Source organism: Phyllostomus discolor, chromosome 5 (genome assembly GCF_004126475.2).
Source record: "Phyllostomus discolor isolate MPI-MPIP mPhyDis1 chromosome 5, mPhyDis1.pri.v3, whole genome shotgun sequence".
Taxonomy (NCBI): Eukaryota; Metazoa; Chordata; class Mammalia; order Chiroptera; family Phyllostomidae; genus Phyllostomus; species Phyllostomus discolor.
The window spans coordinates 119,204,518-119,218,717 of NC_040907.2; the positions used below are offsets into that span (position 1 = coordinate 119,204,518).

At 46.3% G+C, this 14,200-nt stretch overlaps 1 non-coding gene and 1 pseudogene across 1 annotated transcript; both read left to right on the forward strand.

Moving 5' to 3' along the window:
• The first annotated feature begins 80 nt into the window (after positions 1 to 80).
• On the forward strand, positions 81 to 893 carry LOC114497117 (annotated as a pseudogene).
• Positions 894 to 3,951: 3,058 nt separating this feature from the next.
• LOC114498201 lies at positions 3,952 to 4,058 on the forward strand. Its single transcript, XR_003684649.1, has one exon. It is a non-coding gene; the product is annotated as a U6 spliceosomal RNA (small nuclear RNA).
• The last annotated feature ends 10,142 nt before the right edge of the window (positions 4,059 to 14,200 follow it).

Below are 14,200 nucleotides of genomic sequence, written 5' to 3' on the forward strand. Positions count from 1 at the left end.
TAATCTGACACAGACATTTGGATCACCATACATGCTATGACATGTGGCCTATGAAAAGCCCACAGGTCTCTGTGACACTGGAATGGGGAACACCACACAGGGAGGAGCAGGAATGGGGCCAGAAAGCAGAAATAAAGTCCTGGATGCCTTGCAGACACTACCGCCACCTTGGATCTTCCTGAGCTCAGCCACAGTCAACCCCACCGTGTTTTTCGACATCACTGACAACAGCAGCCTTTGGGCCACATCTCCTTTCAAGCGTCTCTTTTGTCTTTGCAGACAAAGTTCCAAAGACAGCAGAAAACTTTCATGCTCTGAGCACTGGGGAGAAAAAAATTTGTTATAAAGGCCCCTGCTGTCACAGAATTATTCTGGGATTTCCATGCCAGGGTGATGACTTCACATGGCACAGTGGCACAGGCAGCAAGTCCATCTACGGGGAGAAAAGTGATGATGAGAACTTCATCCTGAAGCACACAGGTCCTGGCATCTTGTCCATGGCAAATGCTGGACCCAACACAAACAGTTCCCAGCTTTTCATCTGCACTGCCAAGACCGAGTGGCTGGATGGCAAGCATGTGGTCTTCCCCCAGGTGAAAGACCACGTGGATGCTATGACAGCCATGGAGCGCTACAGGTCCAGGAATGACAAGACCAGCAGGAAGATCACCATTACTGACTGTGGACAACTCTCATAAATTTGACTTGTGTTTTATCTGAACCACCAGAGCATTCATTCTGTAGCTCAGGAGAGTGCCCCTTCACCCCCATCTGCTTAAAATGTTCTAAAATCTTCATGTTTTTGCCTCAGTTCATTGGGTCCCATGTTTTTCTTACCCCTTCCAAGTCCAGCTGGATTGCAGAGTTAAGTTTATGATTATGAAATAAAAACTTAAACAACAATAAAAAAGAAAGTCAGTCCTAGATATAAAGCAGGAAGGTGGGAGGAGCACACCCAGGAACCCCACTCCCCAACACTCCTTCAGAAATCAAAGTAACCAGCTGACGCAAAGACCATGAGAACATTACTTTCCAGGTGCCCCTTGGCCAGCAAAATCTATCTTTACCAAGAATTTCTGAATCACATAAGAGGCCCTTAGGCCTGGGTTCAAATTCAGATTGTGTCACTCACTAGCTGCGTGACCTTTTACTAATATAAAGAACTTAACTTCTCCAGACTTCAATTTCCTTACCTGCAAAAAGTATTAAAAACAGAAACCCTTTTATAGGGTTCTTTTGAGGACTGAAAGGGATAAATACAGACAGGATTCAGCAGAAGTAAGGCCTCCTTGAGTGTGGTTGGTAGGGTATATGGGTATAATAATATATAGTCTTAATTTTAATATTTCACCTAAAATGTCATATGTTGTGCTTGAGTGTGATATTGTTATGTTACAGGATTATGTGCTATGATTTTGTAATAAAAGAATTTGTCATAAAAAAGAGGCATTATTTGTGCTGGACCCTGTATATTACCAACTCCTTCACATGGTCTCTGATCTAGTTAGCTTGCAGTAATAGTAGCTATTGTGTGCCATTGTATCCCCAGTACACAGTACAGCCTTGGTACCTAGTAAGCACTCAATAAACAGTTGATGAACAAATTAATATGTCTTCATTTTTGTAATAGTTATAATTGGGCCCATTTTTCCTGACAGGGCTGTGAGAATTAAATGAAATTACATGGGTAAAATGTTGAGCACAGTACCTGGCACATGGGAGATGCTCGGGAAATGGTATTCCTAGATTCTTGACTAATGTGTATACATGACTCCCATGGTGCCCTCCCTTCCTCATGGGCTCAAATGAGACAAAGTCAGATAGAAACCCAGCAGTGAACTGTAGTCTTGCAGGCCTCCCCAAGGGCATAAGCTCTCTGCTCAGAACCTTCAGAAAGTAGCTGCCTACTCAGAGAAAATAAGACCACAAGAAACTGAGCCTGGTTCTGCCTTCCTGCCCATGGTCTAGAGTAAGACAAATGGCAACAGCTTGCCCTTGGTCTATGGTAGATGTGTTCAGGCGTATTTGTCCTACCCACAGACACAGAGGAAGGGGCAGTCCTAAGTGGCCATTTTTGTACCACATACTCTCCTCTGGTTGGGCCAGAGATGGACACTTGACCTAAGAACATTAAGTTCATTGGCTAACCAGTGACCAATCAGATTTTTTTTCTCTCAAGAATTTAGACAAAGTTAGATAGTAATGGGCATTTGGGGTTGTATAGAGTCATGGTCATGGTTGGCCCTATGGCAAACAAGCTGGAGAAGGGGGTATGCAGAGCAGACAAGCCATGAATAAGCAGAGGAATCCTGACTGCAGAGGGAAAAATGGAATGGAGGCTGAGAAAGAGGCAGAGAGCAGAGGCTATACAGTCCAAGAGAAATGGGAGACTGGAGACAAAGACAGAAAGAAGGCACTCTCTCCCTGGTGGCTCCCAGATCTACTTCCCATGAGCTGCCTGGCCTCACTTTAGATGGCCTCACTCCATCTAAAGAAGCCTGTACTGCTCCAATAACCATGTCCTGTACCCCACCCGCACGCAGTTCATGAGCTGGTGCACATGAATTGTGTTCCATGCAACTCAGTGATGCTCACCTACAATAATGATGCCAAGGGGCATCCACCAGCAAGCAGGGGTATATCTTTCAGGGGCCTCTTGGCCCTGGTGTAAGGGATCTGACTCCATACCTGTCTGAATATCCTTCTCTCCATCTCTCCATCTTTTCCAGGAGCTGTAAACCAATAGGCATGCAAGGACTTCCTCGAGTTCCTCAGCAGTAAGCAGATTAGCCTGCCACAGAACTCCTGGTGTCCTGGTTCAGCTATCTTTACAGACAAGAGATCTGTAAAATAGTCCTCGAGTTACTGCCCTTTACCAAGGAAGCTTCAGTGCAACCATGACATGATAGATTTGTTTGCTTTGGTCTCCTGGAACTGAAAGAGTCTCCTCCACCAAATAAAAATATAAACCTTCAAAGCCACTACATCATTAGCCAAGCAAGCCATTTGGCATCAAAAAACTTGGGTTCAAATGCAGGCTCTGCTACTTACCAGCTCTGTGACCTGGGGCAAATAACCTCTTTTGTTCAAATTTCTCATCTTGTGGAGCTAGTATCCAACTGGTATGGTTTGGAAAAGATTCGGCAAAGTAATGCATTTAATTTAAAATAGTGTAAGAGGTTGTCTGTCCATTATAAGTCATTTTTCATTATAAGTGACTGGCAACAAGTAGATACAAAATAAATGTATTGTGATGGGTGGGGGAGCTGCTTGCTTGGTTGGTTTTAAAAACATTTATGACCAGGAGAACCTACTGAAATGGGAAAAAATAAGGTAGAAGTGTGAGTCATGTTTTACACTTTTGTAGAGGCTGATTTTTCTTGACACTTTCACAAATATTGTCTCACATGCTCATCATGACCACTTTAGAATGCAAGGGGAGGCAGAATTACTATCCCCAACTTACAGATAAAGCATCTGACTCCCCACTGCCTTTCCATCCCCTACCAGGACTACAGGATGATCCAATTTTGCTTTGCAGTAAGCACCAGGAGGGAACCCCAAGTACGCTCAGTTAGACCAGTTGCTTTCCTGGGCACTGCCTCTCCTATCTTAAGGACTACAGAAAAGCCTAAGACTTGAAGCTGCTTCCTTTTGCCTCTGGGAACAAGTCCAAGGTTAAGGGGATGGACCTGTCTCTGTGGATCTCAGAAAGCCAGGCCAGGAGTGCTGCCCAGTGAAACAGTAGAGCACTTCTGCCAATTCCAGAACCACTCTCAAGTAAAGTTCAGGGTTTCCCCCCTCACCCACCGGGGGCTCCTCCCAACTCTCTGTGTCACACATTAAAGCCCAGAACCATACCTTTAGTCTGATGCACTCTAATAATTCTGTAGGTCACCCTTCTGCCACAAGTAGATTGTAAACTCCCAGGAATTAAGAATGGAATCTCTAGTGCTTGCTTCAACAGCACATACACTAAAATTGGAACAATACAGAGAAGAATAGCATGGCCCCTGTGCAAGGATGACATGCAAATTTGTGAAGTGTTCCATATTTACAGAAAAAAAAAGAGTGGAATCTCTAGAATCTGGTTGTCCACATTCAAAGCCTATCCTTGTCACTCTATGCTCTGTGACCTTGGATGCTTTCCCTACCCTTCCTGAGCGTGTTTCCACCTCTGGAATAGTAATAGTCTCATCATTGCAATTGTGAGGATGAAGTTAAATAATTCAGGAGGAGAGTTCAGCCTCAAGCAAGTACATGGCAGACATCCAACAGACATTAGCCCTCCTCCTCCTATGGAGGTCGCTGGCTATTATGCCCAGTGCCATTAAACATGTGCATCACAGAACCTGCTCCCTGCCTGCACTAGACCATGAACCCCTCAAGAACAGGACCTCTATCTTATTCACCCTGCTATCCCCCAGTTTCCAGCACAAGCTGTGGCACAGACCTGAAATGAAGAGACAAATGAATGGGTTCCTTACAACACATTCAGCTTTGGAATTGTTTGGCTCTCATTATCATGAAAATGCATTCTGTGAGTCCACACCTCCTGCCTTAGAAGAGTCAGAGCCTTGGCATGGATTTGGAACTAGGACTTCTTTTTAGCCAGGATGGAACATTCCCACTGTGGTAAATAGATGATTGGGAACCAGGGCCAGTGGACAGGGATACCCAGCCTCCTCTGGGCTTTGGAAACAGATTCTCAGCTGGGACACTGGCTTCCTGCCAATCTCTTTCAACACACATACATGCACACACATATACACCAGGCTAGAGAAGAAAGTCTCCAAGCCAAGCTAGCCTCACTTAGAAGATCCCAATCCTCGGACAGTTGCATAGGAGTTGCAGGAACTGGGCCAGGCAGGGACCTACAGGGATAGCTTGGAGTCCATGAGTGGGTTTTTTCCCTGAGGGTATGTACTGCCACGTGCAAAATGTTAATGCCAACAAAGATGGATCCTGTTCAAGGAACCAGATAGCATCTGGGAACCATATTCTAGAACAAACTCAGGGACCAAGGAGGCAAAGGGAAGTCACACACCAAGGTGATTTGGTATTCAGACCAAGAGCTGAGCCCAGAGAAAGGTCAGGGTCAGAGCCTTGGGTTAGCTGACTTACCTCAAAGAACCTCCCATCCTCAAATGGTTCCTTCAGGTCAAGTGCCCCAGGAGAGACATCACCATTCACACCTACTGGTGACATGATGTCAAAGTAGGAAGATACCATGTGATCATCCACCCCACTCTATCATTCACCTCATGGTGGGATGGGTGGCAGGGGTGAAGGCTTGCTGAAGAGGAGTCAGCCACAACTCTTCATACAAAGGACTAGGAGGACATGCCAGAAAAGGAGACAGAACACTAATGCATCTCTTACCACTCCCTACCCTGCACATCAGACCCCAGAATGCTCCAAGTTCTCAGCACACCCTATTCCACCATGCCTCCATATCTTTGTTCTTGCTATTCCCTTTCCCTAATATGCCCTTCCTAAATTTCTTACCTTGCTAGTTATTATAATCCAAGACTGAGCTCAAAGGTCATCCCCTCCAGAAAGGCTTTCCTGAGTGCTCAAGTGCTCAAAGGTTAGTGAAATAACCTCTAAGAGGTCTCTACCCCCATGCTGGCCTCACCTGTTACCATTTCATGCCAAGAGTCTCTCCTTATGTCTATGACCCCCACTTAGCCAAGATCTCCCTGAGGATAGGCACCATTTTGGGTCATTCTTGGATCTCCAGTACCTATCACAGGGCTAGGGTTATAGTAGCTGCTCAGTTAAGTACCTGTTGAGTAAATTCTCACTGCAGAGAAGACACTGGTTTGGATTATGGAGGAGAGAAGGAAAGGACATGAGAAATTGGATATGAGCATAGTAATATTTGGTGGGATGTCGAAGTGGAGACAGAGACACAGGGGGAGCTCGGGGCTGGTGACAGAAGCTAGAGGGGGTCTCCCACATGGAGGTGATAATTAGGAGCATGGAAGCATTTGAGCTCTTTGGGTTGGAAGCTGGTTTGGTGGGTGGGAGAGGAGGATGGAAACCATCCTGATGCTCCTAAAACACTCACTGTACACAAACGCTTAATGTAAATATGTACAGCAGGATGTCGGTGGGATTTTTACTGTAGCCCCTGGGCTAGACACTTGGGCACATAGCTAAGGGCAATGAAATGCTCATTATCACACGCAAAGAGAGCCACCAGTAATAGACACCCTGCAAAGGGTTTCATCAAGAAGAAACTAGCCCTGGGTAGTGTGGCTCAGTTGTTTGGAGCATCACCTGGTAAACAAAATGCTGCAGGTTCAATTCCTGGTCAGGGTACATGCCTAAGTTTCGAGTTTGGTCCCTTGTCCAGGCGCGTGTATTCCCCAGTCTGGGCACATAAAGGAGGTAGCCAGTTGGTGCTTCCCTCTCACATCAATGTTTCTCTCCCTCTCCCTTCCTCTCCCTCTAAATGCAATGAAAAAGTGTCCTTGGGTCAGAATTTAATAAATAAATAATCCCAATTTTTTTAAAAAAGAAGAAACTAAACCAGCCCCAGTTCTTGTAACACCAGACCCCACTGTAATCCCCTCTCATACACACACATCCTACATGTTACAGACCAGGGAGGGGAGAGACAGAAGAGGGCCACTGGGGGGAGCTGGCCCTCTTGTACAGAGCATGTAGTTTTGATGCAAGGTGCTCCAGACAATCACTCATAGAAATGGTTGGGTGCCCTCAAGATGGGGAAGCTGGCATTTCTCTCCCCAGAATCTGCAGCCCCACTCTGATACTGCCATGAAAGAGGAACAAAACCTAGTGAAGGAGTACATGAGTGAGGCTAACTCAGGTCCTCTGGGGCTAGAGGATATACCTGGACATGGAACGTGATGCCCACTTTCCCTGGAGCTCTCTGAAGGCAAAAGACTTATTAGAGTTCACAGCATCAGGAGGGCCAGGGAACAGAGTGCCAAGGAAAACTGGTAGTAGGGTATCCACAGCTCTGATCCCACAACCCACAGAAGGCACAGAAGGATTTCAGCTCCTCCTGTGCTGCCATGTGGAGGTGCAGGGGTGAGGATGGGCTGGAACTTAGGAAGAGCCCAAGAAGCAGTGCTCCACTCAAAGAGACAGCGTATGCAGCATTCATGGGGCAGAAGGGAGAACACCTGTCCTTCTCTAAGGGCGTCCTCAGTGATGCATGCTGCTGGACTCTGTCCCAAGGCCACCAGCTCTGCCATCTACACAGAGACCCCTAGGTCAGCCATGGCAGCAAACCAAAGTAAAGATGCTTCTCAACACCCTCTAGGTAGCCTCCACAGCCCACTGTCCCTGCTCCCAAATCTGAAGGAGATTCAAGGCTCTGGAGTAGGAGGAGGAATGGAGAGCAGACGCTATCCCCTCCTCACTTCCATCATCTGAGTACAGATCTGGCTTATAGTAGGCCAAGGGCTGAGCTGGCAGTTTTGAACCAGCCTGGACTTTAAATGACCATAAAGCTATGGGCTTACCCTGATTGGTGTGGCTCAGTTGGTTAAATGTCATCCCGCACAACGGAAGTTTGCACATTTGATTCCCAGTAAGGGTGAGTGAGGGAGGCAAGTGATCAAAGTTTCTCTCGCACATCAAAATGTTTCTCTTCCTCTCTTTGTCCATCCCTTCCCCTCTCTCTAAAATTAAATAAATAAAATCTAAAAAAGAAAAAAAATCTATGGACTCCAATCAAGCTGATGTTAAAGGTAATTCGGCAGAGTTGAGCAGAAAGCAGCAACTAGAGGGAAAATAAAACCATTCCACATCTCTATGCTACCAAGCTGACACTGATCAATAAACCAGTTATATGAGGCCAAATGTGGAAGGCCCTCTCTGGGCTTATAGGCAAAGGAAAAAAGGAAGAGGTGGAGGGCTCTCAGCCCCCACCTCTGTTTCTCAGTAAGACAGAACTTAAGTCAAAACCTCCTCAGTCTTAATTACCAAACAAAAAAATAACCAGATGAGCCTCTCACTGTATGTCTTTATTTATACTGTCATCTGCTCCAGCATTTTAATATCCAACTTTCCTTTGAAAGACAGATGCCTGGATGTTCACACCCCGTTCTAATGGCTTAATACCCTGGGTACTGGAGCAGGGAGGGGGCTGCAAAGAAGGAGGGGGATGAAAGCCGCCACCACATTGAGCACAACTTTGGAGCAAATGGGTTTGAATATTCATTAAACAACATTTAATTTAAACACCCAAACTCTGAAAGCAGCAACATATGGCCTGTTTTATTTTACATAAACTGAATAGGAGGCTGGGCCATTAGTTTCTGTAGACATAATGTTCATTACCAATGAAGAATGCTTTCCTTTGAGGACACCCCTGCACTGTACTGGGCCCACTGCCCATTGCCCCCACCAGCTTAGAGAGCCCAAGCTGAGGGCTCCCTGCTGACCCACTTATGGTGGCACAGGAACATCAACCAAATCTCCATCACCCATCAGGGAAGATTAGGACTTCATTAAGGAAACAGGGAAGACTCTAGAGACCTCCTGGCTCCTTGATTTGCACCCTGGGAAAGTGGATTGGACAGAATCCTCACCCTCATGGACTGGGCCTCCATGATGCTTGGGGGCCTGGTCGGCAATGTCCAGGTGGCATGAGCTTGACCTCTTCTACCCATGCACAACTGCTGATGGTCATACCAGGTCCCAGAACTCTGCTCACCTACCCTGGGACTGAGCATTGTGCATGTGTTTATATAGAAGGCTGTGGGTACAGAGCAAGATGTGTGTTCATATGCCTTTGTATGAAGCATGTGTGAATGTGAATATGTACTTCTGTGGAGAAATGTATACTTAAGGTCACATATGCTAAATATGTGTGTGTGTGTATGGACATATATGCAGTGCTTCTCTGGGTGTCCCTGTAGCTGTATATGAGTGTTCATGCACAGCTTGTTCAGCTGGGGAGGTAAGAGGATCCTGGGAGGAGCAGTATAGGTACATACATCTTCATTGTGTGTGTGTGTAAGGGTTTTGGGGTGTTTTTTTTACAACTACCTGTCACTTAGCATTCATGGATAGAATGCAAGGAGACCATTAACTTGGATGGCGGGGGGGGGGGGGGGAATTACATCTTTATTTCACTAAACTCTAACTTTTTTCAATTACAAACGTAGACAACAAACCCCAGCCGTCTGATCAGTTCCAGTGACTTTATCACCAAGAGATGTCACATATTTGAATATAACATCACAGGAATTACAGGGGGTATCTCCAAAGGTCCTTTCCACTCTCCATCACCACCTTGAATTGTAGTAGTTATTAAACCTGCCACAAGACACTGTTATTATCATATTAATAAAGAAGTATTTGTGGAAAATTTTTAAAAGCATACATGGTACTTGTCAGAAACTTTTAATATTTTGCTAAATGTACCTAAACATAATTGGTTTTTTTAAATTCATGTTTTTTATGCATTATGTAAAATTCTAGGAAGGAGTCCATTGGTCACCAGCCCACCCAGAAGGGCAAAGAAAATTAAAGGTCCTGCATGGGGATGGCATGAAGCTGCCTGTGGTCCAGCCAGTGAGGACAGGAGCCCACAGAGATGTGTGCATAGGCCACCAGCAGAGGTGGGACCAGTGCCTTCCATTCTGAGCAACACCCTCCTAAGAGGGCATGTGTCCATAAGAGGGTAGGGTTAAAAACCCAGTGACTCTATAAAGAGATTTCTTCCCATGGTTCCAGTAGTGCTAGAAACCATGAGGACAGCCTAAGCTGGCCCACTTCAAGAAGAAGTAGCTCAGGGCATCTCCTTGGCACTAACCTTCTACCTGGTAGGACAGAAGGCTTCTCAGAGGAGTGGGTACTTGGACAGGGGTGTGGAGAACAAAAGCTACACCAGGTTCTCACCATCCCCAGTCATGCCCTTGATCACTGCTGATCTACCCAAATATCAATTAGGCTTTCTTCAATGACCAAGACAGAAAAGCCAACTCAAACTACCTTGAATAGTAGACAGCACTTATCAGCCCCCATAACTGGAGTCCAGGACAATGAGTGCTTCAGGTAGGTTTGAGTACAGCTCTGCCCTGCTCCAAATTGAAACTTTGTCCTCAAGCAGGCTTCCCTCCTGGTAGCAAAATGCCTGTGGCAGTTCCAAGCTTCATTTCTGCACTTCACATGACCTGGAACAGGAGTGATCTCTTCCCAGCCATCAAAAGGAAGCCCTCCTGGCCACTCTGATTGACTCAACCTCAACCAGTCACTTTGGCCAGGGGCAATTCCTTGCACTGATAGGCTTAGATCTGGGTCACTGCCCATAACCAAGCTACAGCAGGAGTGGACATCATACTATTATTGACTTATACCAGTCAAGACCTACCCCCTAAGAAAAACAAGTGGGGAGAGTCATAGGGGAAACAAAATGGATGCCTGGTGAGGCAACTGCTCCTCTAAGATCTCTTTCTACAAACTGCTAGGCAGACGCCTCAGCTCCCAACCTAACTGCAGTACCTGGGGCAGGAGCCATCTTATAGTCTCTATGCATCAACCCCAAGGTTGGAAACCCCAAGTGAGAAGAGCACTTCATACATGTCCTCAGCCACAGCAGGCCCTCAACCTGCCACTGAGCGCACTAGCAGCCACTCTCAGTCACTGCCACACAAACCTGAGGTGTCTCCCCTCCCCCATAGACACCAGAGTTCTTTAATAAAGAAACCGAAGAGCCTTGGCTGGTGTAGCTCAGTGGATTGAGCCCCAGCTGGCACATGGAAAGGTCACCGGTTTGGTTCCTGGTCAGGGAACATGCGTGGGTTGCAGGCCAGGTCTCCATTTGGAGGTGAGGCAACCAACTGATATATCTCACACACTGATGTTTCTCTCTCTCTGTCTCCCTCCCTTCTGCTCTCTCTAAAAGTAAATAAATTAAATCTTAAAAAAAAAAATTAAGAGAGACAGAAGAGTTGGGTTTTGTCCCTAACTTAGTGGGGAATTATTTATGTGGACCTCAGTCTCCACACATGGTCAAAGAGAGAACTGGATAAACTAAACCCAAAAGCTCTCCTCAATTGACAGTTCGTGTATTATAGCCAGGGAAGAGCCTCTAAACCTTGGCATTTTATAGACCTAAGCACCCCCATCTACTCCCATCTGATTCTGCCACCGCCTCCCAGCTGGTCCCCCACTCCACTCCAGTCCTGTCCCCAGCCCAGCGTGCTCCCCACACAGCCACCATTTGGTGGGCCAGTCATTCAGCCAGTCATACAGGGTGAGACAAAAGTAGGCTTATAGTTGTTCGTATGGAAAATAATACAATAATTGTTAAATAATAATACAAGAATAAACTCTGTGTTTCACACACTCACAACTGTAAATCTACATTTGCCCCACTGTGTATTCATTTACCTGCTGGGAACCAGGCACTGTTCTAGGTACTCAGGACACAGCAATGAATGAGTTAGATGTATGTACAAAAATAAAAAATTCCTGCCTTCATGAAGCTTCCTTTCTAGCAAAGAAACAACCAATAAACAAGAAAATATCAAAAGTGAATGCTACCTGGCTGGCGTAGCTCAGTGGATTGAGCACGGGCTGGGAACCAAAGTGTCCCAGGTTCAATTCCCAGCCAGGGTACATTCCTGGGTTGCAGGCCATAACCCCCAGCAACCGCACATTGATGTTTCTCTCTCTCTCTCTCTCTCTATCTCCTTCCCTTCCCTCCCTAAAAATAAATAAATAAAATCTTTAAAAAAAAAAAAAAGTGAATGCCGAAGAGAAAAATATTGAAACCAGGAAGGGAATTTCAGGGTAGTTGTTACAACCTTTGGTAAGATGATCAGAGAAGATGTCCCTGAAAATGTAAACTTGGGCAAAGACCACAAGAAAGGAAGAGAGTGGGCCTGGCAGACAAAATGACAAATGCAAAGGCCCTGGAACAGGAACAGGGCTGACAAGCTGGGAGCAGAGCCACTGACTGGGAGGATGGTGGAAAACCAGGTCTGGGGCCATGTGGATCATGGAGAGACTTTCAGCATCTCACTGAGTGAGATGTGCAGCCCATAAAGGGTTCTGAACAGAGAAATGACCTCATCTGACTCTGATATTCACAGTGCACTCCAGCTGCTGCATGGAGAATACATTAAAGGGCAAAGGAGTAATCAGGAGCACAGTGAGAGGGCCTTGGCAGTAACAAGGTGAAATGTGAGGTCTTGAACCAGAGAAACAGAGGAAGTGGTAAGAAGTGGTCAGATTCTTGATATATGAGGATATCAAGAGCCAAACGATCTATGGGTGGATTGGACGTAGGGGTGAGAGACATTTGCAGGGTTTTCACTTCCAGCAAGGGGAGAGAATGAAGTTGCCATCCATGGGTGGGGAAGGCCAGCAGGGAAAAAGGGAAATCAGGGAAGGAATACTCAGTTGCTGGCCAATGCCCTTTGTAAAAGGTGAATCTGATAGCACCATTCCTCTGCTTAAAATCTTCCAGGGGCTTCCCCACTGCACTCCAGATAAAGTCTGACCTGGAAATACCTGCTACAGTCCCTACAATACCTGATCCCACCCACATCTTTGAGCCACATTTCCATATACTTCCAGGTCCTGGCTCTTATACTATCTGGGAACCCACCCGCTTTCTCTTGCTTTAAGATGTTGGCATCTGCTGTTCTCTTCCTAGAAAATTTCTCCCTGTGCTTGCTATTCCGAGCCCCAATTCCCTCATCTGCAAAAGAACAAAGAGTATAGTACCAGATGATTTTCAAGGGACCTTCCAGCTACAGCAGTCTGTGGCCCTGGGATTTTGTACACTGTCCCCTTGCCTAGTGTCAGGGAAGACTAGCAACAGAGTCCAGCCAAGAGTATCCCCACTACAGGCTGGGGCATTCTCCAAGGGCTGGCCTGAAAAACAAATGCCAAGGCTTGAAGGGAAAGAGGTTGGGAGTTATAAAGATAGGTGGCTATGAGAGTGTGAGTAGAGGTAAGAATGACAAATAACATGGCTAAAGTAGACAAAAACCCAACAGCCAATCTGCCTTTGCCCAAGCTGAGTCCTCGATCTAGGGTACCTTCCCTTCCATTTGGGCTCCTCCTTCACAGAGATTCCAGCAGCCTCTTCCCTGAGCCAGACCACAGTCCTGCTTCTACCTGCCCTGGCTCTCAGACCATCTATGCAACAACACCCAGCTCATAGGCTTAGAATCTTAAAGAGCTCCCTATGAGAGCCCTCTCCTGGGGAAAGTAAGCCAGAGATATAAGGACCTTGCCTACATTACATACCTAGGAGGTAGGAAAACCAGATCCAATCTCTGAGCTCCAGACTGCAGAGCCAAATTCAGTCTCTCCAGGACTCCCCAAACTCAACTCAAAACCCCTCTGCCTGAGGAAGTCCTCTTGCTGTCTCTGGAGCTTCACATCAGCAAATTACCCCCTCTGCAAGCCAGTTAGTGTTGGATACATTGGTCCTCCCCTTCACCTTGGGGCTCAGACTTTTTCTCACCTCCATGCCCACCCACTCCCATTCCTGAAAGAGTCAACCAGGAGTCTTATCCATGGCGGATGTGTCTGAAACTTTTTATGGAATCAGATCACCAATATACAATATTGTGCCCAAGATGTGAGCTTCCAGCTGAGAGATACATGCCTTACCAAATGGACAACATGTACTTTGGTGGGAGAAGGGGAGAGAGGGGAAGGAGCAAGCCCAATGGGATGTGATCTAGGCCACTTCCCTAGCTTTCTCCTAATGAAGAACCCAAAGAGAGATTTCTTCTCCTCTCTCTCCCTCCATCACCTTCCACCCAGGGATGTGTTCTGAGAATTAATGGGATAACAGATGAAGTGCCTCCAAGGAAACGGACTATGTAAATACAAAGTGTTGTTGTTAAATTCCAAATTTAGCCCTCAGGATCAGTGAGGCCTGACAGATCTGAGCTGGGAGCAATCCCAGCTGCATGGACAGGATGTCCCTGTAAAACCAGAAGCAAGACATTCAGGCTTTGGGGGTCAAAGGAAACCATAAAAAATACCCCAGGCCTACACTTCACAGAAGGCCCAAGATCTTCTCCAGCAATCCCACAAAGGAAGCAGCTAGGCTCTGCTTGTACACCACCAGCAACAGGAACCTCAATACTCCCCAAAGCAGAACCTGCCTTCTTCCATTAGCTCTGAACTTTTTAAAACTTACTCCTGTCCAACTAAACCATTTCACCAAACTTTCCACGCTCTAGGA